This window comes from Hetaerina americana, unplaced genomic scaffold, assembly GCF_022747635.1.
Source record: "Hetaerina americana unplaced genomic scaffold, ioHetAmer1.1.p SCAF_21, whole genome shotgun sequence".
In the NCBI taxonomy this organism is placed as follows: Eukaryota; Metazoa; Arthropoda; class Insecta; order Odonata; family Calopterygidae; genus Hetaerina; species Hetaerina americana.
Window position 1 is genome coordinate 413,765 of NW_027286775.1, and position 27,091 is coordinate 440,855.

Here is a 27,091-nt window from a genome sequence, read left to right on the forward strand (position 1 = left end):
AGAGGTGATAGCACACAAATTAGACAATAACAAACTTAAATGTTGATTCAAACGTAGTTTATAACACAAATGTGAAATATATATCAAAGAATTTTTTTTCATTTTCACAGAATTTTACATGGACCGCAGTGTTTAATTAAGGAGGAATTCTCCAGTAATTGGAGACAAGCTGCTGCATTATGGAACAGTAAATGAGGTTGACCAAAATATTAATCAAAAATTCTACAAACATACACAACCAATCCTCATTAAACATTTCTTCTCTGTTTCGCTATCGATGGCACTTATTCTGATGCCCTATCACGTATGAGTACGATGCTATGTTATCATTTAATGCAATAGAACTATTGTTAGAAGTGCTTATCGCTAGAAATGGGTACTAACTTGGAACCAAACATTGTCCTGCGACAAAATGAGACTAGAGCACAAGCAATAGAGTGCATAAGAGTCACTCGCTCATTTTGAATATTTGCTGTCGAGCAGAAATTTGGGTGAGTTAAAAAGATAATATACGAGGAAAACATGAATTTAGCTCACGAGTAGGGATCGGAAGGGGAGGGGAACCGGAGCAATTTCCCGTTGCTTGGCGATATGGAAGGCGACCAGGACTCAATTGTGGTGCGTGGATTTTTTAATCTTTCCCGGAAATCAGCTCCTTTGCGTAAGGTATCTCGTCAATGAGACTTCGATTGGGTTGGGGAGGAGCCTCTTTCACTTGGGCGCGGCCCCTGCCGCTCTGCGGCAGGGGCCTCTTGCTCAAGAGAGCGCCATGGACAAGGAGGATCATTTGCAATTTTGCGTTGATTGCTGGGCCCAACACGAATAAACTCTGCCCTTCGAACCGTTGTGTGGGAAATCGGAAAATGAGTATTTCTTCCACTACATTTTTTGCACGACGGGTGGCTTCAAATCCACCATAGGAAGACATTTCGGTCTTCCTCGTCTCCTTCGATAAAAAGCACGACTTCGTCGTTTCTCTGATCGACTGCCGCATTTTCCCTCCCGCGTGATTCAATTCCCTCTCATTTCCGTCCATGGACAGAATATCCGAAGCGTGTGCGCCGAAAATCCACACCCGCTCCCTTTCAAGTTTCCCCTACGAGGGATTTCCCCCGCCCTCATCTGCCTTACCCTCCCTCCGAACACTGCCCATTCCGACTCTCCATCCCTCACGAGAACCTGAGCGTCCTAAGATTACGGACAAGTCACCATTCTCGCCAATCTTCTCCTGTCTTCCAGAAAATATTCGTTTATTTTACCCGTTTCGCTCTCCCAAGCACCTTCTCAAAGCACAAGAAACAAGGGAACACGTCGTGATTATATTCTATTATTCTTTCCATTAGGGACATCATTGCTATGGCGTCACGCCTACTTCTCCCCTTTTTGAAATAATAGTAATCGTCCCCAAAATAATCACTTCCTCTTCTCTTTATCCTCTTATTGCTGATCATATCATCTCAGGTGCTTGCTGATTCAACCTTACTGTTTTTTACGCCTCACATTCGGATGCCTTTCTCTTTTTTGGATCGGGAGCTAAAATAAAATTTCTCCCTCATAAATGCTTCCAATTAGCCCATGAAAAACCTTCCTCCCTCTATTTCATATACCCTTTAGTGGTTCTGCAGGGAGTTTTTCTGTCTCCTCAGTCTCATTTGATTTCAATTCCCTTAGTTCAATTCCACTTCCCAATCAAGTGTGGCTGGTCCCAAGCCATCCCCATCTGCCTCCTCTCTTCGTCTGAACTAGCCAACCATGGCCATGACCTTTACCATACACAAGCATACCATACCATTAAGCGCATTGCCTCAATCTATTCCATTTCTATTGAACCTTTTTTTGATTTAACTAAAAGTTTTCCTATCTCATGTTTAATGGAGTACACAATTCCTTAGTTCCTCATAGTATTCTCACCTTTTCGTACAGCTTCCTCCTCCCTTATTTCCCTTCCTTTGTTAAGTATCCACATCCACTCGCTGCGTCCGCCCCAGTCCGAATCAATCATTTATATCCGTGCGTCCTCCTTAATAATTCTGTGATTTAATTCTTCCATTTCCTTTTCTCGTCTAATTTCCTAATCATTTAGTTTTTAATCCAAGGTTTCCTTGCCTTTTCCATATTTAGTGATCATTAAGTTTTGTTTGTAGCTTTCGGAGCTCCCATCTTTCTTCCATTTCTCTCGTCTTCTGGTATTTATTCATACATTCTTTAACTCTCTAGCACTAAATTAAATCTTAATCCGCTTCCGGGAAACTGTACCATTAATTAATTAAATTCGTCCTGGATCTGCGCCCTGCCACAATACAGCCTCTTTGAACACCCAAGGATTTTCCACGTACAACTGCTGCTGGTCTTTAACCAAGAGTTACAGCTAAGATTTTTTACGTAATCCCTTGAAACTTACTTATACAAGGCAAAGAGGTCATTTTTTTCTTTCTGACAAAAAAAAAGTATTTGATATCGTTAGTTAAAAACTTACGCGGCAGAAAAGGGCCAAGTATTCCATCTTCAAATTAAAGTTTTCGTTTAAGTTTGCGCATTGTGCAAGTATTACCTATGAGAGCGCACATAGATGACTGAAGTGCTTATGTATTTTCGCGTTTTCCCATGCATCGGGTAACTTTTTTGCCCTCGTCCTCTGGATGGGGGAGGGGGAGATGAAAGGAGAGAACAGGCGGAAAAAAAAAGAAAACGAGGTCTTCACAAAAAGCGGGCTTCATAGGCTACGAGGACCGCTCCGTCCCCCCGCACCCGCTCCGTCCCCCCGCACCCACTCCGTTCCCCCGCACCCGCTCCGCTCGCCACTCGAAGAACTCGACGCATAATCCACTCTCACCCCCTTTCACTGCGAGGAGGGCGCGCGGACCCACCCCCGGAATACATTTTCCCCTCTGTCGCACTCCTCCACAGGGTTCGATCCCTTGTTATTTTTATTTTCATTTTTCATTTCCATATTCAATCCGCCTTTACCCTCTCGCGCGAGAAAAAAATGAAAGCCGCTAGATCCCCCTTTGCCGCCGCGGACACCGAGTCACGGGAGGTGAATGTGGAAGAGGTGAGCGATGGGCATAAAGGGAGGAGGTGCCTTCCCACCGGCACCCTCCTCGGTGGCCGCCGCGTCCATCCCGGGGGTCATACGGCGACACCACCTCCTCCATTCCCCTCTCCCAACGGGCGTAACACACCGACCGGTAGGGCTGAGCGGCATTGAACTTCGCGATTCGATATTCGTGTATCTTATGTCGACTCCTCGAATGTCAATTTTGACAGTATGGATGGCCATTTCGACGTAATTTAAGTCGAGGATGACGTCTATAAGTCGAGTATTGCGCACTGTACCATTTAGATGGGAGAAATCCCATGCGCAAAGGAAGCAGGAAATCGCGCAGCTAGATGTCTTTCATCATACCTCTGCGTATTGCAGTACATCAAATCATATGAAACTTCACGCCGATTCGAATGCTTTCTCTAGTCATAGGGAAACTCCAGTTCCAGTAAAATTTGGTGCGATGTATTCTCGGAAGCTTCCAAGATATGTACTGTATATTTAATTAAACCCTCCTCCCTGGTTCAGTTTGATTCGATTCAAAAGTCTCACAATGCGATTCCGTTCGAAATATTACCGATCTCAAGCGCCAATCTGTTGCCTGTATCTGCCCATGGATTTCGACATCTTTTGGACCATTATGACGTCGAATGTTTATGTTTTAAATGTTAACATTTCAATCAAGCGACCAATTTATTTTGTACTACTTTTAACGTGGGTTCGTTAAAAAGTTGACAGGAAAGTAAAACTTTGTTTTGTATGACGCGATGTTAAATAAACTCATAAAAAGACAAAAACATTCGAAATTATTTTAAAATTAACAAATTCTCCATCACCAAATTTTGAAAAGGAATGAGTGAAAATCGCGCAAGCAAATGACCGGCGCGATTAAAATTTTGAATCTTCAAAAATAGTTTGAATCAATTGTAAAATTCCTGTCATTAAACCGAGGATCACAACACCATTTGCATCGACGAACAAGTTTCAACCAAGTTTTCACCGGTCGCCATCCGTAAAATATCCAAATTTAATGCAGTAGAAGAATCACAGATTAACTAATATGAAAGATAAGGAATACTGTTGTAGCATGAACTCAGTGTTTTACAAACATTTAACAGCAAACTTACAAATTAATTGTTCAAATGTCAACATCATGACTGTGCGTTGATACACAGGTATTATTTATACCATACGTTTTCCTGGAAAATACAACAGAAATTTTTGCTTTTGTTATAAAACACTTTGGAGTCTTCATTGCAGCGTTTAAAATAATGTGGTTTATGGAATTCATTAAGAATGTACATGGAAGATTTTTTACTCCTCGTAGCTATCCCTCCACCAATATCATCGATTATTAACTTATAACACTTTGATTTTAATATGCACTTGAATATTAATGAATACCGAATGCTAATGAATATTACGCACACCAATGGCTAGCGACCTAATACACCCAGCCACACACCCTACTGTCAGCTCGCTGGGTGAAATGGAGAGTTCCGCCCTCCAGATCCAATCATTGTTCTTGTCTCTCAAATAGCCAGCATTCCGTTCCATTCCTGCAGCACACTGCCCCGGCCTCACACCGCCCCCCGTCCCGCGACCGCCCCCGTCCCATGCATTACTCAAGTGATATTTAAATTAGACGTAATGCTTTTTAGACACTTTTTACCATATTCGGATATGCAATGCGTATTACTTGCTACTAGGGAATCTTAACAAGACGGCGAAATAAAAATCTAAAAGCTTTAATTTCTTCCGATATTATGATCTTGAGAGTACTATGAAGTTGATAAATAAAGAATTCACATAACTTTAGCCGGGAAAAAGGAAAGGTGGACATGTTCATGTATTAATGGATCTCATATTCATTAATTTCTCGCCTCAGGAATCCTAGTACGGTTGGCAAAGAAGAAAGCATTCTGAGAGCATCGACTAATATTCTGTTAGTCGAGCAAATATTAACTTTAAGCCACTATAACTGTTCCTCGTAGATTAATTTGTTTCTGCATCTACTTGCGCGCATTCTCAGAGTCATTTTTGCGGCCATCCGTCACGGCCTTTACGTCGGCAATCCCCCCGGCAACTCCCAAGGGCTGGACGACGCCGCCTCCCCGCCAGACGTCGAGGATTTCCTGTTATCTCTCAATAATAAAACTCATTACTATATTATACACCACTCAAACATTATCTCCACCGTGGTGTTTGGGTGCAGTTGGTAAGTTGCACATGGCTACGTACTGCCTGCCGGTATGATCTCGTTCCCAAGGCAGTTCAATCGCGGCTGACTCTTGGTACCTCCAGCTTCACCCCACCATAATCTGCTAAATATTCCTGGCAAGGTTTGGGCGTAACAGGAAACCTAACTGGCCTCCAAATTTCCCTCATCAATGTTGGTATTTAAACAAGGCACTAGCCGCAATTGGTGATATCAAAATACTCTTCGAAAAACCCTTCGGGGTGTACTACCAAGATTTGATATTTCCTCAGTACTTTCTACGAGGGTCATCCGGAAAGTAGTACCCGTTCGTGCCGCATGAAGTGCTGACGACGCGAGTAGCCGCTGGACGAGGTCAGATAGCTTCAGTGGCTTGTCTGCCTTCTCTGAGCCAAGTTGCGTGACGCTAGCATTGCCTGTGTTGTTTCTGTGATTGTTTACAATGTTTAAAAAAATTGAGAACGCCGCTAGTTGTGAAGTGAGGGCAGTGATTAAATTCCTCAATGCAAGAAACGTTCGCCCATGTGATATTCATCGCCAATTAAAGGAGGTGTATGGAGACAATGTAATGGACGAGTCGTCTGTTCGGCGGTGGTGTCGCAACTTCAACATGGGGAGGGGGAACACACACGACGATGAGCGTTCGGAGAGACCGTCTGTCATTACAGACCAACTGGTGAGCTCAGTTGACGAATTCGTGAGGAACGATCGGCGCGTCACAATTGATGACATCTGTGAGCATTTTCCCAATGTTTCTCGAACAATTGTTCATGAAATTGTTAAACACCATCTGCATTATGCAAAAATTTGTGCAAGATGGGTCCCTCGCGTATCTCAATGAGCTGGCGGCGAAGGACTATGCAGCAGGAATACAGAAACTTGTCACACGTTATGACAAATGCCTTAATTTGCTTGGAGATTATGTTGAGAAGTAGTTTAAAGTATCCTCTTTCAAATAAAATTTTTTATGTTTGTTAATATTTACTTTTGTGTCTTTATTTCACGAACGGGTACTACTTTCCGGATGACCCTCGTATTTCTCATAATCACTTTTACATATACTAATATTAAATATCAGATGAATCCACAAAACGCCAATTCATCGTCATGGATAACCTCATATTCTAGCCTCCTTCATCAGTGTGATGGGAGTTACTCCTCTCGCCTGACGAACTTACTTGGGCCACCGATACACTAGAAGTGAGGGGTATTTTCTTTGGCGTGCGCTCCTTCTAATGTGCGTGTGCATTTCTCCTTTGAGCCAGGTAAAAATTATGAATGCATACATGGTTTGTATATAAGTATCGGGAAAAGTTTCGTAAAAATAGATTTCTCTCATATATTGCTCGTACAGGCTCAATCCAAATTCTTCAATCAGGACATCCCTGGAGCGTTGACGCACTTTTGCCCTTGAGGCTTTTCCATCAATCGATGGCTCCCTGATAGACGAATTCCGGAATGCCCTTAAGGGTACGCGTGCAAGATTCTTTGATGGCTTGACTCAGGGTCCCATGGTGGTGGTGTCCTTTGAGGGAGCATATCACTTTTGGTAATAAGAAATAGTCTACTGGAGCCAAGTAGGGACTGTAAGGGTGTTGGGGAATCGTCGCGATGCCGTTGCAGAAGGTCTTCGTGATCAGACACCCGACTCTGGTTTTGGTCATACGTCAAGACCTTTGGGACGAGTTTAGCATACAACTTTCGCATCGCCAAATTTCCAGTGATAGCGGTTTTTGCACTCATCTTATCAATGCCAATATACGATCTGCAGTCATGCACACTCTCAACCGACGGTCTGAATTCAGCACGTCACGCACACGTCAGGAAAAAATTGTTACCGATACTTTTTATGCAAACCTTGTGCAACAGATGTATAAAAATATCATGTAACTATATAAACGTGAATTCTAAAACTTTCAGCGCATATATTTACATCTTGTTAAGCATTCATCTGGACCAGGAGCCTGGGGCGGAAGCCGCTTGAGACTGGATGGCTGGATGCAAAAAGCCGACATGCAGCTTGCTGTCGACCGTTCATGTGAAAAAGGGAAAACCCAAGCAAACAGTTTCGAGGAGGCTGTGGAGGGCTTTGAAGAGCGGCCTCCTTCACTTCGTTTAGTAATATGATCTTCGTTACTCTGATGCTACATTACTAGAATTGGGGTTGATCGCATTATGTGTGGTGTTTTCTGCCATTCTCAATTATATTCTAAATTTTCCAAAATTGCTTTCAAATATTTTGTTTGTCTTTGCTAGAACTATTGTGATTATCGAATTTTTCTATTCCCTTTTCCATACGGATGTTTTTAGTGTCCAGGTTTTCCAGGTGACACCAGGCAAAATTCTCTCTCGAGGCATCACAGTACTGAATTATTCATTCTATCATTTCATTTTTCACGTGTTCATATTTGATTAGTAAACATAGTGTTGTACTGTTCGGTTTAGAAAGAGAAAGAGAGAGCAGTTTTGCATTGGTCTCCCTTGCTCTTACGCACGTGGAGAGGCCCCGTCTCATCTCTCTTAACAAATTCTTCCCCATTTTCCACCAATATTTCCATTGCGCTCACTCCATCGTCTCACGGCTTTTTTGAAAACCTCCTTTTCTTCCTTAATCACTTCGTTATAGTCCTGCCACCCCCCCACCCTCCTCATTCTTGTGGGGAAAAAATCAGGCCTTCAAAATGTGCGCACAAGTTGATGCTATTGCTTGGTAACGTGTTGATATTTCATCAGAAAAATTAAAATTCTCTCAAACGTTTGTTTCCAAGTCTTTATAATCTTGTTTACACCACTCGCTTTTAATTTAGAATCCCCTTATTTTTTTTGAGAGCCCTTAATAATTAATGTAGCTATTGAAGCGAGATTTTCAAGTTTTTTGAAGTTCACCTTCCCATTAGTTACAGACATTAAACTCTATCTGAGGCAAATGAATTAATCAACTACATTTGGATGATAGGTTTCAGGCTCCAGTTCAAAATTATCGGAGCAGATATGAGGACTCTTATCAATTAATATCAAAGATACTTCGTGGATTAGTACGAAATCAAACTACGAGCCTCCAGTTTTATTTACCAGTTTGGAAGGATGATATTTTTTGAATTGGTCAATTTTTCTCACCTTCCTCTCAACTTAATATAAAATATTTTTAAAATAATCCAATAAAAACTAGTTAACTATTTTCAATCTAAATATTTTTACTTCCTACCGTCAATCTACCATTTCAAAGTTTTATAGGAATTTCAATAATAAATGTAATACAGTGTACTTTTCTTTGCAATTAATAAGCTTTCGGCAATAATTATTGTTGCAGAGAGTTAAAAGCTCACTCATGCATCAATTCCCAAAATTATTCTGCAGTTTCTTTAATTTTTAGCTAGAAAAACTTCCAATCCAACGTGAATATTGTTGGGAGATTCCCCCAAGTCTAAAATAATATATCGCGAATGAAAAGGTGGCGCATATCGGGGAAAATAAGTTTTTTTACGGTAGAAATTTGCACCAGGAAAAACGCAAATGAGACCTAAACAAAGGCAAACGAGTGGCCTTCATAAGTTTTTGACTATCTTATCTTCTTTCAGGTACTACCACTTTCTACTACAGTACTACTCGTGTTTTACTAAAACTCCGTTATTGTGGATTCATTCTCTTTCTGGCTCTCGACCTGAGCGGACGTATTTTCAGATCACTCCTGAGAAGCGGTTTGATCCAACTGAGCATACTAGTCTGCCTGCCAACTAATTAGTGCTATTGCATTTAGTAAAGTGTAGAGTTAACGCATATATTGTTTCTTTTATATTAGTTTTTGTTTTGTTTGTGGCTATTTATTTTTTGTGCGTGGTGGTGGCAGTTAATCTTAATGAACTGTGATGGTTTTTGTTCTGCGACTCCATTTGGTTATTGGTGAATCTCTCTTTTTCCTACAATATTTTTTTTCTGAATACCGGGTCTTATTCAAGCATTGTTTTTATTGCTTAAGCTTCAGATTCTATTCTAAAGTGTAACATTTTTGGTGAATTAATTCAAGGTAACCCCTTTCAGAAATTTTTCGCATACTTCATTCGGGGTAGCTTTTGGTAGGAACTCGTTTGTTAAATTAGGATGGCTTCACCTTAGGATGCCCAGTTGCCAAGCTCGAAGGCGCTGGTGAATGCGCGGTTTAAGGGTATGCATATTATGTATATGTTGGAGAGAATGGTGCGGGAGCCTCGATCGAAGATCGACGGCGGCATGGCTCCTCAGGAGAAATGGTGCTCGGGGTGGGAATACGAAAGCCCGCCACATCAATAGGGATGCAAGGGTTTGCCCGAATGCTACACGTGGCTGGGCGATTAGAGATCTACCTCTTGTACATTATTTAAATGAAGGAGTGTCTCACGTCCATCGGCCGGACGATTCGTCTTTCGGGGCAGGTCCTGCGCTCCTTTAAGGAGATGCACTTGGAGGTGAAACGAGTCGAGGCAGAGTTGACGGTCCCAATTAAATTAAGTATTTGCAACATTGTGCCGCGTATTGACCATGGAAGGCTCGCCTGGGGCCAAGTGGAGAGTATACATCAGGGATTGTTGGGATTTTTTCGGGAGATTGGAGTGAAATTTGTTTCTGGAATCTGAGAGTTAAATATTTGGCAAGTTAAATATTTGGGGGTTGTTCTAACACCACGCCTTTCATGGGGAGCACATATCAGGACACTATGCGGATCAGCTATAAAGAAACTCGGATTCATTAAACGGGTGGTGGGGAAATGTAATGAAAAAGTTAAAGAGAGGTGTTATTTTTCCCTAGTTAGACCTAATTTGGAATATGCCGCAAGTATTTGGGATCCTTGGGAGAAACTTTGGCAGAGAATTGGATGTAGTCCAGAGAAAATTCGCTATATTCGTGAAAAATGGTTATAATAAGTAGGGTGTGACAGGCCTTTTAGGGGAATTAGGCTGGGAGCCACTTGAGACGCCAGGAGAACAAGTGAGAGTGTGGGAACGGTTCAGAGAAAACGTGTTTAACAACGACAGTAAAGGAATTATTATGGCCCCACACCACGTACTAAGGTAGATAAGACCACAGATATAAAATAAGGGAGATAGATTCCAATACAGTTAGATACAAATACTCATTATTTCCCCGAACAATCAGGAATCATAATAGTAAGAAACCGAAGTGACTGCAGAAATATTTAAGACATTTAATTGACTACTCAGGTCAAAATTAAACTCTGCGTAGACATAAAGCATATTCGTAGGTTTATGCGTGTGTTAGTTGATATTATATGTATCTGCATGTGTGTGAGTTGTGAAGGTTTTTGCATGCATATATACGATTTTGTGTGTGAAGATCGGCATGAACTTGTGGGTTTTGTATGCGGTTTTATTCTTAATTACGGATGATGACCTAACACCCCCCGCCATGCGCCCTTGCGGCGGTTTTAGGTGTACTATGTATATGCAGATTCAACATTAGGGCAAGTAATCGAGAATCTACTGCTAGTTCACTTCACCACGTCCAACATTCTGATGTAGGAGTATAGCTAGGAGCAAAACCATTGGCACCCCTGATTGCGATTTTTGCAAGTGGAGCTACAGGTGAAGAAAAACTACCTTTCGCCGTATGGTGGGCAAATTAAAGGCCTTAAATGTTGATTCCAAGGACACGATTAGCCAGAGCATTGGCGGGGCAGGGGGAAAGAGATAACTGGCATAAAAATGTTACGCGAATCATTAAATGAATGTATGTAGTCTTACGGCCATAGATTTGTTTGCCTTATAGAAGAATTAACAGATATTTGTGAATATAGGTTTTAGTTCTTTAAAAATCAAGAAAGAGAGAAAAAAAGGAATAGGCTATAGGTTAATGGCTTAAACTAAAAATGCACAAAAACTTTAAAAACTAAGTGGATGTGAACTTCTGATTCATGGTTTGTAGCTATCAAGGAGAAGAAAGATGTACAGATAAATCTCGGGAAATAATGGGATGCTTTTCTGACACTGACCTTCAAAGGACAGCTGAAATTATTCAGTCAGACAAGATATGGGAATTATCAAACTTTCTCAAATTATAAAATAAGGAATAAGCAACTCAGCTTGAAAACCTACGTTTGCCATGGTCAAATTTATGACTATTGTACAACACACATGGAGATACAGAGAACACTTGGAATTATTTCTTAAATATTTTACGCGAAGGAATGAAGACGTACATCCCGTCCAAACTCAAATGCGACAGTAAGGAACCTAAAAGGTACAACGGGGAAGTCAGATCGGCATTAAGAAGGCAAAGAAAGCTACAGTCAAATTTCAAAAAGAGTTTAAAAAGTGACGATATAATTTATATGAATACAACCAAACAGCTACTAAAAGAATGTCGTAGTAAGACGAAAAGTATTATGCGCACAGCACTACACTCTTTTAAATCTAAAATGCTAAGCGAATATCTTGAGGAAAATCCAAAGTCATTCTGGTCCTATGTTAGGGAAATACAGGGTAAACGTCCCACTGTTCACTCTTTGAAGACGGAAAATGGAGAAATCATTACAGATAGCGTGAAAAAGGCAAATATTTTAAACCATTTTTTCCAGAGCGTCTACAACAAAAACACAAACGCACCAAACGATCCTCCACACCCACCCGGGGAACACATGAGCGATCTTACACTGACCAAGCAGGGAATAGTACATCTGCTCCGTAGTATCAAAGCACACAAGGCACCTGGTCCGAAAGAAATACCTGCTAGAATATTAAAGGAATTAGCTGACGACATTGCCCCATTTTTACATATTGTTTTTCTAAAATCGATAGAAGAAGGCTCAGTGCCTCGCGACTGGAAGCTAGCCCATATAACTCCCATCTATAAAGGCGGCGATAGGGATAAACCAACCAATTACCGACCCATTTCTTTAACATCGATCTCTTGTAAAATATTGGAACACATTATTGTCACTAACATTATGAGATTTCTTGATAGGAGGAAAATACTAATCCACAACCAGCACGGATTTAGGAAAAGCAGATCTTGCGAAACACAACTCGGTCTCTTCATTCACGATATACTTAGATCGGGAGAAAACAACACACAAGTCGATGCAGTATTCCTGGATTTCAAAAAAGCCTTCGACAAAGTCCCACACAATAAATTGTTACATAAACTTAAATACTATGGGATCAATGAGAAAATAATTAATTGGATTAGAGACTTCTTGTCAAACCGCAAACAAATAGTAGTCATAGATGGGTTGTGCTCAACGGAGAGAGATGTAACTTCGGGCGTCCCCCAGGGAAGTGTAATAGGGCCTCTTCTGTTCTTAATATACATAAATGACTTAAGCACACACGTTAGTAGCAATCTAAGGTTATTTGCTGACGACACGGTGATATACAGGGAAATAAGGAGCCAACTAGATCGCGAGCTACTCTCTAGAGACTTAGACAATATCTCGGAATGGTGCAATAAATGGGGATTATCACTTAATACAGATAAATGTGCAGTTTTGAAATTTTGGAATAGAGGAAGCGAGGAACAGGATATAAACTACAAAATAGAGGGTTCAGTATTGACTACGGCAAATCAAGTTAAATATTTGGGGGTTGTTCTAACACCACGCCTTTCATGGGGAGCACATATCAGGACAATATGCGGATCAGCTTTAAAGAAACTTGGCTTCATTAAACGGGTGGTGGGGAAATGTAATGAAAAAGTCAAAGAGAGGTGTTATTTTGCTCTAGTTAGACCTCATTTGGAATATGCCGCAAGTATTTGGGATCCGTGGGAGAAAATTTGTCAAAAAGAATTAGATAAAGTCCAGAGAAAATCCGCTAGATTCGTTAAAAATTGTTATGATAAAAACACAAGTGTGACAGGTCTCTTAGGGGATTTAGGCTGGGAACCACTTGAAGTGCGGAGAGAACAAGCGAGGCTTAGACTTTTAGAAAGGTTCAGGACAAACGAGTTTAACTATGACACTGAAGGAATTATAATGGACCCACACTACTTAGGTAGATCAGACCACAAAGATAAACTAAGGGAGATAGATTCCAAGACAGATAGGTACAAATACTCATTCTTTCCCCGAACAATCAGAAATCATAATAGCAAGAAACCGAAGTCACTTTAGAAATATTAAAAACGTTGAATTTACAAGTCGGAACCAAATTAAACACTATAGAGATGTTAGGTATACTTTCAGGTGCATGTGTATGTTAGTTGGTAGTTTGAGTGTTTGCATGTGTGTGGGGTGTAAGTGTTCATGCATGAATGTATGCCATGTTTTTTTTAATATATATGATTTTGGCGTTATTGCATGCGGTTTTTTTTCTTTTTCTTTTCTAAATTACGGGTGGTATCCTAGCACCCCCCACCACACGCCCTTGCGGCGGCTTGCGGGGTATTAAGTAGATGTAGATGTAGATGTAGAGATTAGTGATCTGATGCTTTTAAAGTAAACTGTGAAGCGATAGTGAAACTAGTCAGAGCGAATCAAAGAAAATCATAAGTTATTTATTATGATCAAATATTACATTTAAGGCGACAAAAATACGTAGGCAAACACTGTATTAATTTATTGCCAGAATATTTGTCTATATTATCTAGTAGTACTTGTAATAAGGGATGTGAGATGTAAAGGAGGACAAATTTTCATAATATTTTCAATGTTTTACTTTTTACCTTTTGAAAATTCACAGAGCAGGGGGAATGGCGCCAAAAGGTTTGGGGGATTTTCATCCCGGAAGAAATCAATTTCAAACAATTAAACGACCCTCATCTCCCAAAAGGTGCCCCTGAGCAGGGATTTTCTTTATTAGAAACAAGTGAATAAAGCAAATAATAGTAAGTACTTACGTTAGGTGACACAAGGGAAAGTCATTAGGAGTCTTATTCACACCATTAGATAACTAAGCGTAGAATGTTTGAGAAATAATGCGATAATGGTATTGAGGATTTTAAAAGGTAAGCAGTCATAAAACATGGAAAATATTAAGCAAAATTTTGGCTAATGTACAATCGACGCGAATTTCTAGGCCTTTACTAGGGTAATGTCTCGGCAATGGCGATAGTTATTTTTGGAGACATACCCGTCCAATAAAAGAAAATAGTTTGAAAAAAAATCAGCACCGTCTCCTGAATCGCAGATCCCATTATTGCGTGACATGCGATTCAAAATGGCTCGCATGTCGTCGCTTGGAATTCCACCTAAAAAAATCGAAAGAGATTGAAGACAGCAGGAATAGCGAATCCTCCCAGAGGAACAGCATGGAATTGCATAGCTGTTTCTTCGATAACTGCATCATTATTGAGACGTAGCTTGAACGCTTCTATTCTAAGAACTCCCCTTGCATATGGAGCAAGGAGCTTTACATTCCCCGTTTGCTGAACGGCGGATGAGTACTTCGAAGGAAGAGGTCTCGATTCTCTCGTATGGTGAACCGACCTTTCATGGAGTTTTTTGGGTGCAAGAGGATGTGCCCTCAACGTTAAGTTCAAATCGATGCAAATTTATTCAACCAGTGTCGAACTAAACTTTGCGTTAGAAAATGACCTCAAAAGTGATATTTGAACTTCTTGGCAGATTTTAAATTATAAACAGAATGTACCACTTGGCAACCAACAGAAATGACTGAATAGGCATAAGGTTCTGGTTTCCTAATTTACCGTAGATTCGCAGTGAAGAGAGCAATTATTTTTCAGGAAGAAGAGTATTTTTGGTTATTTATTTACTACATTATATATCAAATAAATTCAATGAAACTGTATGAATAAATTGCGTGAAATTATAATATCAGCTCTGATGTCTTTATCTAATAATACAGGTCGGTGCCCCATATTTTCAGTACTTCAAAATTAAAACATCATGTAGGATCATGTAAGCAAAGATAATACGCTCCCTATTGCTATGAATGCGAGGACTGATTCCTCTTCGGAGGAACTAACATTCAAATATGATTTCCTTTGAGGGGCTTACACAGATTATTCTCATAGCTCTGGAAATAAAATCCAATGAAAAAACGGTGTGCTACAAAAGTGTGCACAGAGGAAACTCAATTCATACCGGGTGGCATTACCGTAAAAAATTCAATTGGGTTCATTTAATTCACTCCATTGCTACTTAGCAGACTTCTGCAGCCACGGAATTAATGTCCAACGTAAACATTGAGCTAGGAAAAGGAAATTTCAGTGATTTGAAAAGAAAAATGTTGAAGCGCGTGCAAATATGCCAATGGGAAAGGAGTCGTCGCCTAATAAGAGATTAAAAAGGAATGGGATGAAAAGTTAATCATGAAATGTGATACAATTCGCCCTAAATTTTGTTCTCCAAGCAAAACTTTTACGATTTTATCTGATGATCGTAATCACCTAAATGAAGCCTGAGTGCAGTAAAAGGAGAGATACCATTCGTTGTGATACCTTTTGAACATATCTCGTATATATCCCTCCCATGGACTAGAACCTTGACGTGGTGGAAGGGCTTGTGCGTTCCGATGACCCCTAGAGCTGTGCTGGCGGGAGTAATAATAATTGCTCCTGGGAGAGTCAACCATGCCAGATAGGTCGAAGGTTAGGAGCCAGACGAAAGGTAGTCCACGCAGCGTCTGTTCCTCAGTGAGGCGGCTGCAATGGCGTCTGACCCCAGTGGGGCGGACCTGAGAGTGATATTAGTATTACATTAGGAACACTATTGAGGAAGGCAACGGTAAACTACCTCAAGTATCATTCCCAAGATTTAAATGATGGACACTATGGAAAATATGAGTCCTGGCAACTACGGGACTCAGCTCAATCGAGCGTGTGTCCTTCCCGGCAGCAAGAGAGGCAAGGTATCTCGTAGTCGTCCTATCACGGAATTCTACAATGGAAAAACGACAGCAGCCGGACAGAAGACCCAGAAGAAGAAGAAAATCAAATTAGTTAGAATAGGAATGTTCGGAAAATGTTCAGGACCGAAAAACTAGAGAATGTTAAGCGAGAGATGGAAAGGGGAAGCATAGATATTTCAGGTCGATGCAAGGTGAGATGGAAGGATAGCAAGGATTGCTGGAGAGATAATTATAGAATAATATGAGGCGAGGATGAGAGCCAACGAGGGGTTGCCATGATATTAAATAAAGCGGTAGGAAGAAGCAGAGTCAGCATAGAACAAACAACGGATAGAATATTACTAGTAGAGATAAAAGCAGAACCGACGAACTTAATTATTTTTCAAATGTACATGCCACCAAGCAACCATAAGGAAGAAGAGGTCGATAGGTTATACGATCAGTTAGAGGACTTAATCGCGTGTGTTCTCGCAGGGCAACATTTGATAGTTATGGGGGATTGGAATGCGACGGTAGGCGAAGGAAGAGATGGTGATGAGGTGGGGGACTACGGTTTAGGCACGAGGAATGACCGCGGGGAGAAAGCAGTTGAGTTCTGCAGAAGACAGGGTTTAGTCATCACCAACACTTGGTTTAGACACCACAAAAGACGCAGGTATACATGGAAAATGCCAGGTGACTCAGAAAGGTATCAGTTAGATTATATTCTGGATAGGCACAGATTTAGGAACAGTATGATCAATGGGTACATCTCTGATCACAATGTAATTGTTATGAAGTTAAGCGTCCGTTTTAAAAAGAAAAGGCAGGGGCGGCGTTTGAGGAAATGGAATGTAGAAGCATTAAATGGATTGAAAATTGAGTTGTATCAGCAGGATGCAGAGATAATAATGGATGACGAAAAAGAGCTAAGTACTATCGAAGAAAAATGGGAATGTATCAAGAAAGGGATATCAATAGCTGCAAAATAAACTATAAGAACCGTTAGTGGAAAGGAAAATAATACCATGGATTACGCATGAGATAATTATAAAGATAGATGAGAGAAAAAATGGAAGAATGCAAGCACAGAGTTAGGCAAAAAGGAAGAACTTATAGTTAAATAATGAATTATGACGGGCAACTTATTTAGCATGGTGGAAGCATGGACGGGCAACTTAAAGAGGCATGGTGGAAGACGCAGTGCGAGGATATGGAAAGTTTCTAGAGGAAGAGTGAAATCGCTGTACAGCAAAGTAAAATCAATATCGGAAAGTAGGAAGGGAATATCTGTGCTAAGAGTTAGAGATACGTCTGGTAAGATAATAGTTGACCTAGAAAAGATCCAAGAGAAATAGTAGGGATATAGAGAAGAACTATATGGTAAAGAACTTGGACCAACAAAGTTAGACATAGAGGGAGAACATGGCGTAGAGGAAGATACCTTAGGTCTAGATATACTCGACGATGAGAAAGAAAGGGCTTATAAGGGGATTATAGCAAATTAGGTCGTCGGGGTTCATTAGGTCAATCAGGGCAATTAGGGGTTTTTGGGAGAACTACGGAAGAAAGGAAAATGGATGAAGGGCGCATTGATCGGCAGTGGGATGTTGAAGACTGTAATAGAGGGGAGAGTGTTAGGCAAATGAGGAGAGGGTAGAATAGGGATATTTGAGGGGGTGAAGGGAGGAAAGAAGTACTCAGAGATGAAGAGGGACCAAATGTAGCGTAGGTTGCTGGATTGTATTTTGTTAGTAGTCACAAAATATTTATTTGGTAGCTATGTCCATCCAAAAACCTACCTTTACCGGTAGACTACTTAATGATAATAATATTCACTTCTCGCTATATTCTCCCAACGCCCATCTGTATCCTTTAAACGGCCTGAAAACTTCTGAATTACTTTAACACCATGCACTATTTCGTTGAAAGACCCTTTTGTCAGCGGTCAGGTGACCTACCTTACGACCACTACTTCTCCCTTTCCAACCTCGAGTCCCTTGCTGACTCCGCCATCAACATCTAAGCAAGGACTCTCGAGCCCGAAAACATCTGGATCCTCCAGTCTTAACGACCCGCACGACATAATAATAAAACAAATTATATCTTCCAAAATGACCCCATACGCCCCCTCCCCCACCCCTTAAAACCTATCCTTCCCTCACCCTTTGTTTTACTACTTTTGACGAGGGCGGAGAGTCACCGTCGAATCAGCTCAACGACCGTGGACGGAATGAGTGTTTTTCTCTGTTTCTGCGTTTAATATGTGTGCGCAGCATCCTCGAGATGATAAATTGTCAGATATATCAGCTTCCCAGCCCGACGGTCCGGGTTGTAATCTCGGATACGTTAAATTGTAAATCCATCGGCGAATTTGGCTAAAGCGTAGGCTAATACCAACGTCAGGTTTCACCCCTCTCCCACTCTACAAGCATCCTACCCCTACCGTATACCCTACCTAAATCTAGCATTACAAATGACCTCAGCTCTCGGTCACCTTTCCTACTAACTGCTACTTAACAGGTAAAATCAAAAACGTTGGCTATGGGCAAAACAAAACGCCATCACGACACGATTCCGTTTCATGGATTTTTTCGGTGACACTTCTACCGTTTACGACAAAAGGGGAAATACGTAATGATGGCGCGGATTTGGGCGAGGTGGAAGGACATGCGATTGAAGAGATGAGGAGAGAGAGAGAGAGAGAGAGAGAGAGAGAGAGGGACGAGAGTCGAGAGGGGGAGAGTATTCCTTTGTTAAAAAGGTTCAAGCTTATGCCAGAGAATTTTCCTGAGACTTAATGCACGCCGCATAAAGTGTTTTGAACGGTAGTGGTATGCCTGGTAGTGGAGAGCGGCAGTAATTGAAACGTTCATACAAGGTTAGTCTTAAACGTAGGAGGACTTATTTTTTCCCGGATAGATGGACGGACGAGCGGCTGTTTTTCTGGCCGGGTTCGAAGGTGAGGGGTCTCAAGGAAGGCTGGAGGCCGGTGGCAGTTGGCTCCCAGCATTTGCGGAGTGCATATAGTTCGTTTGCGAAACCTCTATAATGTGACCTCGCTACGCTCCGTCGTGAACCGGTTATTGGAACAGTGCTACGCCATCAAAATTTTCTAGAAACTGGGCAGAAACGGGAGAGAGGCTCACGGCATGCTGAAGGCAGCTTATGGTGATAACGCCACGAATAGGTCGGGTGTATTGAGTGGCACCGAGTTGTACTGGGATAGTAGAAGAGTTTGGAAGACGGGGAACGGTCAGGACGCCCTTGGACATCGAAAAATGACGAAAATCTTGCAAGAGTGAAGGTTTTGGTGGGCATGAACTGTATATTAAGTTTTCACATGGTTTCTGATAAATGTAGCATCCCTAAAGGTGATATGCATTGACCAAAAACATGGGCATGAGAAAGGTGCGTACGAAGTTGGTGGCGAATATGCTCTCGGAAAAACAAAAGGAAACTCGCACGGGGATCTGCCAAGAGCTTCTCGACCACGAAAGTAAGGATCCAAATTTTTTAGACAATGACATTCCAGACTTCTTCCTCTTCCCCGCCTCAAATCAATGCCTAAGGGACGTTACCACGGCTCGGTGGAAGGATTAAAACTGGCCGAGATGAGGGATCTAAGCAGCATTCCGGGCGCCGCGTTCCAGAAGGCGTACGGTGTGTGGAAACCCGTTGTCAGTGGTGTGTGGAAGCAAAAGGGCGCTACTTTGAAAACTTTTGAGTGAGTGCATCAATTCTGGCAATAAATGTTTTTTAATCGACTCAGTCCTGCTACCTTTGGGGCAGAAAGTCGCCGAAACAGTTGTTGATAGAAACATTGTGGAGGGAAGCGTATTTGGGAAATGGGAGTTACTAGAAGGCGCGGTGAACGATAGCGCGGATATTGAAGGGTGTGATACATTGCCCAATAAAGATAGGGCTGAGTTTGCGAATTGGCCGGTAGGTGTACATAACGTAGCTGGTCCCTGGTCCCGATTCGTTGAGATTGGATGGAGAATGAGAGCAGAAGAGAGCGTATAGTGTGAGATTGGTGACATTTTGTTTATTTGTGCGCTTTGTGTGGATCAGATGCTTTAAGCAAAGTGCAGAGTCGGCAGGGCGTCGTAATAGAACTGGGAAATACTCATTAGCTAGCAGAGGTATCTTTCAGTCACTATCAATTAAAAAAAAACCCATTGATTTAATAACTAGCTGCTAGAAATTTTTGAAACACAGCAACAAGGATTACCCTTTAAATTCCTGAACGTGTTCTACTTTAAGAAGGGACGATGACGGATTGAGTAGCAAAATATTCACGAATGTTTTAACCTATTCAGTAGCTGCTATAGAGAGGTTAAACACACACGCCGCTTTGCAGACGTATTGGCCGACAACGAAAGTATCAAATGGATTCCTTGCATCAACTTGTCACTTCACCAACTAGGTGCAGTGCGAGTAATATTCTTGATTTACTAGCAACGAAAACAACCCAAACACTCTTAACTTTTGAAACTTTTAAAGAAATTAGTGACCACAGGGCAGTAAATGCCAACTTTTTGTTGCATGGTGTCCGAAATAAGAAGCCGAAAAGAAAAATTTACTAGTATAAAGAAGTGGAATAAAATGGCCTTAAGTGCGGGTTACAGAGTCAACTTGCAAGTTTTAAGGAAAATAGTAATCACCGAAATGCTTATGAAACGTGGAATCACTTCCTTGGGATCACGAGCTCAGCAGTCAACAAGTTCATTCCCAGTAAATTTATTAAGGATAACACGGAACCTAGATGGTAGAACACGGATGTCAGATTGCATTACGACGTCAAAGGCTATGTCACGCCAAGATGAAAAATTATTATGTTATAAGGTAATCTACACGTTAAGGTTGGTTCTTGGATGGACACAACTACCAAACAAATATTTTGTGACTCCTAACAAAACACAAAATCCAGCAACCTACTCTATATCAGGTCCCTCCTCATCTCTGAGTACTTCCCTCCTCCCTTCATTAGGGAAGATTTCTCTAGTGACAAAAGAAGTGAGATGACTTTCATGTATAATTACTAGATATATAGGGGTAATGCCAAGAAGGAATGCCGGAAAGAATTAAGAGAATTCAAAAGACAAAGATTAACGGAAAATTTGAAAGAGAATCCAAAAGTATATAGGGCGTAAGTCAGAGAGGTTCAGGGAGATAAGTAAACTGTTAGTTCACTCAAAAACGATAAAGACGAAAGAGTAACCAGCAGTTTGGAAAAGGCTAAATTATTAAATTTCTTCTTTCAAAGCGTCTTGAAAATGTCTCACCGAATGTCTGCGATAGCTTACCAAATCGTACCGGTCAACCTATTGCCAAAATTAAAATCGCATGTAATAAAATAGAACGTTTGCTGAAAAATATTAGGTATAATAAATCCTCCGGGCCCGATGACATATCCGCTCGCATATTTAAGGATCTACATGTAGCTTAGGAAATTGCACCGTGTCTAGGAATCATATTTAAGAAGTCCCTAGTAGATCACAAAGTTCCCAGAGGTTGAAAAACGGCTAACCTAACATCAATATTTAAAAACGATAACAGGATCCAAGTGGTTACAGACCTACTAACTTCACATCCATTTCGTGCAAGGTTATGGAATATGTAGTTTCTAGTTTGATCGTCAGAAACCGCGATAATCGGGAGCTGTTGATGAAATATCAGCACGGTTTCCGAAAGGGTGGATCCTGCTAGAAACAACTTGCGCTTTTTGTTCATGATATTCTTATTTCGGGAGAGAGCAATGTTCTAGTAGATACGATTTTCTAGATTTTAAGAAAGCCATCCACAAAGTACCTCATAGTTAACTACTCGCAAAGCTAGAAGCATATGCCGTAGATAAAACTATCCGGGGTTAGATCAAAGACTTTTTGAATTGTCGGGTTCAAAGAGTAGTCAAAGATAGATGGAGTTAGCTCAAATGCAGTAGAAGGTACTTGAGGTGCTCCCCATGGAAGTGTCATCCGACTTCTTTTATTCCTGCTATACGTTAACGATATTCACTCCGTGGTCACTAGTAAGAAACGGTTGATTGCCGACAATGAAGTGGTTTACCTTGATATCCGTGATCCTAAGGACACAGCTGATTTTTCAGATAACCTTAATGCTATACAACCCTGGTGCGACACTTGGAAATTAGAATTAAACTTTAAAAAGTCCTTATTGATGAATTTTCGGAAAAAGAGCAACTCCCACCCGAACTCCTACTGCATTGGGAACACCGAAATGGAATATGTAGACTCGATTAAATAACTAGGCGTTACCCTCACTCACGAACTCTCCTGGATGAAACACATGCGTGGAATATGTGGACAAGCTAACGAAAAATTAGGATGTATTAGAAGAGTACTTGGTAAATGTGATGCGAAGGTCAAAGAGAAATGTTATCTGTCGTTGGTTGGCCTCATTTAGAATTTGCTGCAAGTGTATGGGAACCTCACGAAATTGGGCCGATTGCCGAATCGGGTCGTGTGCAGCGGAGAGGTACTAGATTTGAATATGTTGTAATGATTAACTTAGTGGCGCATCCAAAATATTAGAGCAGCCAGGTTGGGAATCACTCACGGAGCGAAGGTTAAATTACACGTTGAAGCTCTTGCGTTGATTGGTAGGAGGTTTCTGTAGCAGCGATGTTGAAAATGTTTTATTACCCCCATCGTACTATTGAGATCATGTCAATAAAATTAGAGACATTAAGTGTACATGGAAAACAAAAAGACTAGAGATGTAATTTTTTCACGAGCAATAAAGGGTCAGGATAACATTGTCCGACCACGGTAGGGTCATATTCGGCTTAAAAATAGTCTGGTGTGTATTCATCTCCTGCCACACACTCTAGCGATTGTTTGCAGGATACTAAGTTATCAAATATTATCCTACGAACCGGAGATGATCTTTATATTATTATTATTATTAGGGAATATACCGGTTCGGGTAGGTTTTTTGGATGGACACAGCTACTAAATAAATATTTTATGACTCCTGACAAAACACATAAATCCAGCAACCTAGTCTTCATCAGGTCCCTCTTCATCACTGAGTACTGTCTTCCTCCCTTCATCCCGTCCAACAACCCTATCCTGATCCTCCCCTTTCCTCGTTTGCCCAACAAGCATTTTTGCATTTCTTCTCTGTCCATTTCACATTCTCAATTCTTCTCCACACCCGCATTTCAAAAGCCTCTAATATACGATGATCTCTATTTAGAGTTGCAATCACAAATCATTTTCCAATAACTTACAATATCGACTGGAATGAAGCATTTCACAGGAAAGAACTCAGCAATAGATAATAGACAGTCTCACGCATGCGCTTGTACAATTCTACTGAACTACTAATGATGCCGTATCATATACTGTTATTATTTGCAGAGGCTTGTCGGTTAGGGTAGATTTTAAATGAATTCAGGGGATACGCTCTGATGTATCGCTATTATCCATCTATAAAACCACAAGCTACCAAAACGTTGCTTCTAACAGATGCTAAGGATTGTAAAATGAAGATGATAATCGAAATGGAGATATATGGGAAAAGTTGACGGAAAATATGAAAGCCTATTCTGAACACAATGAATAACACAGACAAAAAAATGCACACCTGTGTCAAAAGAACAAACGACTCAATAATCCGCAAAATAACTTTGGAGTACCAAACAAGAGGCAGAAGGGCAAGGGTAACGCCATAAATGCGATGGGCGTACGACGATTGTAGCCTCAACATGCTTAGGTAAGTGATTAGTATGATCATCCTCCGTGACATAATTTCCAATGAAGATTCCGAATGCATCGACTTCTTAATTAATTGACTTGATATGTCCTTGATTGGAAATCTTAGGTTATATAGTACAAAAAACCTTACCAGGTGCAGCAAAAATATTTTTATTTTCAAGATTAACGATCAGGCTTATTCAAATGCTATACAATATCGTTAGCCAGCGCACCATATATTCACCATTTCCTTCTTCTCTGTACACTGTGAAATTTGATCTGTATGCCGAATAAAAATTGACCTTCGTAGTTGCTTATAAAGCCGAGAGAAGAGGGAGGGTGTTTCTCGGCCCCCCTCGGTCCATACACTGCGCACGGTCGCGCGTGAACTGTTCCACCACTCCGACGAAATCCCTGGGCTCCAGCTTTGTTGGGAATGTCTCCTTGCTTCGTATGGACCACGAGACACCCACCCTTCCCTGTCGCGTCCCTTGAGCGCCCCGCCAGGAGCATTTCCTCCGGGATACTTTCCACTACTTCAGCAATTACCGCCTGAGGTCCTTAGTACGACGATTGCAGTAATTGAGTCCGCAGTAACGCGCGCTGCAGTCACGAGGATTATGCAGTTCGAGTAATAATCCCGGATGAAATTGCGACTCATAAACTTGCACTGGAATCATTCATGCGGATATTATCTGAAATACTTCACAAAAGGATGTAAAAAACGGAAAAAAGCCGTTCAGTTACCTCTTAAGTAATAATTTACATGGCAAAATATAATATTTTATTATTAACTAATTTTTATTCCAAACATAAGTTTCGGTAGAGTCTTAAACTCATTATTTTATTGAATAAAATTTATCTAAAATTTTAACAAGTAAAATTTTGTTACCTAAAAATATTAAATTTGAGATACTTCCTCTACTTGAATATAACAAAAAATGCATTGCCTATGTAACAATAACACATAAAATAATATTAGACAAAATCCCTCCCGTATTGACCCTCAGAGGATTTAGAGCAATATTGAATTTAGTTCAACACCTCGTAACTGAGGAACAATTGGCATTTAAATAAATGTCACACTCTTCGTTATGTAAGTATCTTCAAAATTCATCAGCTTTCATATAAATTTGGTCAACATTACTTTAATTAATATCTAATATCGCCCGCCTGTGTACTATGGATGAAGGAAAGTACGGTCATAAAAGGTTTTATTAAGTTTATCGACGGGCTTAATAGTCCCCTAATTATATATAATTACCCCCTCTTCCCAAAAGTGCCCGAAGAATAATTTCTTAAAAGTCAGGTGTAAAATATTCAGCAGAAGGAGTACTTAGATGCTGAAAAGTGTGTTTTCTTCACCACTACGTCTCCCAGGAAACTAACTCGTGCTTACGTATTCATCGATACAAGGCGAAGGCTTCGTCTTTCCAAAAGTTCTCACCTCTCTGCTTCACCCACGCGATCCCTACTCCATCCCGTCCTCCCCCCGGGTATCTCCATCGCTACTCCGCTTCGAAAATACGTTTACACAAACAAATATAAGCAAGGAAAATTATTAATCAAACCAGAGTAGGTTCAACAGTGAAGAAGGAATGCATAGAGAAAGTATGACAAAAATAATAGACCAGCTTTTTTAGGGTCGGAAAGAAAATATGAAGTGAATGGGGTCAGCAAAGACCTAGGGCCTTGATTGTGAGATATAGGGTATTCAAGGCATTGAAATCAAATAGCGCCGTTGGGATAATATTTTCGTGGAGCAACTTCAGGGTTTGGAAAAAAACTGACGGAAGAGCTTTTAGATTAACGATACCTAGGTGATTCCACTTCACACCTTCCCAGTTTAAAAGCAATCACGCAAGTGGCGCAATTGCTTTTGATTGATCGTCCAAACCGTGAGGATCCAAAGAAACACAGTTTTGCTGCGGAATCATGGCAACCGTGTTTTAGGATCGAACGGGTTATTTTAGGTCAACTTCATAGCTGCTAGGACGGCAATAAACACTTAAAGGTATCGTGAAACACTTGAAAACTCAGACGGGCGATTCAGGGCCGGAGAGGAAGAATGTTGAGTCCACCAAGAGCGTAAGCCTGCGCGACAACGCTTGCCCCCACGTCGCCCGTCAAACCGTCGCTCCCCTGCAACAACCGCTTGGATGAAACATGACCGCCACTCTATTGTCCGGATTTAGCCTCAGATGACTGCCACTGAAAGGTGATCCAACGCCTCCTCAACGCCATTGCAACGAGCTGGTATGACATGGGCATATTAAAAGTCCTAGCGCCTACAAAAATGCATCGTTCGAAGTGACAATGACACACAAAAATTAGGGAAATCCTTATGCTTAAAAATTATGTATAAATCATTGAAAAAAACGTTTTTTTCCACTAAAAAAAATTTTCAAACCTTCCTTCAGGGAATCCAGCAAAAATGCCATTCCTATCTCCAGTTCCTCCTGTGCTTCGTTTACTACATACAATATGTATGTATGGATATATATATATATATATATATATATATATATATACATATATATAAACACAGATGTAGATTTATAGAATATAGAGACACAAAGAACTACTAAAAAGTGAAAACTGAAAAACTACTGAATAGTAAAATCCTCAAACCGTCAACTCATTACAGTCCCCACCCCAAACCAAACCGCCCAAAATGTCATTATATTATCACCACTTTCTTCCCCGGAACACACAAAATTAAGCATCTAATCCGTGACCTCTTCCCAATTATTAATAACACTCAGTCTACATCACTTTTATTGCCACATTGTCCCTCTGTGTCGTTTAAACGCCCGTCGTACTTGCGAGACATCTTCAAATCCACAAAACCAACTACAAGCACCCCCGTCTCTCCCCCGCCCCTATCCGCGCCATGCAACCGCCCACGCTGCAAATGCTGTCATCTTATAAGACCCTCCCCCTCACTCAGTACCAACTCCCAACGGCTCGCCACCTATACCTCAAAAAATATTATATATCGCCTCTCCTGTAACTTCTGCCCTGCCTTCTACGTGGGCGAATGCACGACCGCACTTTCCCTCCGCATGAATAACCACCGATATTCCACCAAATCTCCCACTTTTCTTAATTACCGCATCCCTACTCCCACTGCTTCCCACAATCAATTTTTGACGACTGCTTCTCCGTTTCGGTGATTGAAATCCTTCCCAAATCTGCTAGTATAATAGAGGTGAGGAACCGCGAGATGGCGCATATCTGGGTGGCCCAATCATTTAAACCGCCCGGGCTGAACCAAGCCCGCTGAATGCATCATATGGCTGCCTACATATTCCTTGTTCATTTCCTT